This window comes from Alligator sinensis, unplaced genomic scaffold, assembly GCF_000455745.1.
Source record: "Alligator sinensis unplaced genomic scaffold, ASM45574v1 scaffold126_1, whole genome shotgun sequence".
Classification (NCBI taxonomy): domain Eukaryota; kingdom Metazoa; phylum Chordata; order Crocodylia; family Alligatoridae; genus Alligator; species Alligator sinensis.
The window spans coordinates 3,998,759-3,999,161 of NW_005841842.1; positions in this window are offsets into that span (position 1 = coordinate 3,998,759).

A 403-nucleotide genomic window follows, 5' to 3' on the forward strand; every position below is an offset into this window, starting at 1 on the left:
GCGTGTGTGTGTACACTGCTTAGGGTGTGTGTAGATGTGGGGATAGTGCGTGTGTGTACTGCTTACTGTGCATGCATGCACACGTCTGTGGGGACATTGCTGTGCTGCCTAGGCTTGGCCTCCTTCACCAGGACCGTGTCACGGCGCGTGGGCGGGTGCGCGTTGTGGATTCCGCTGACTAGCACCGGCCTCTTCCCCCAAGACTACGTGTGCGCGCGCGAGGGCTGCGGCTCCAGCTGCCCGGGACCCATCGGCCGGCCGCCCGCAGCGGGACCGCGCCTTCCCCTCCCCTCCCCTCCCCTCCCGGCTGGGCTCAGCACCTCCCCCCGCGCTGCTCTCCCTAAGCCGGACACAGCCGTCCCGCTCAGGTTAAGCCGCTCCGGGCCAGGCGCCAGGCAGACAG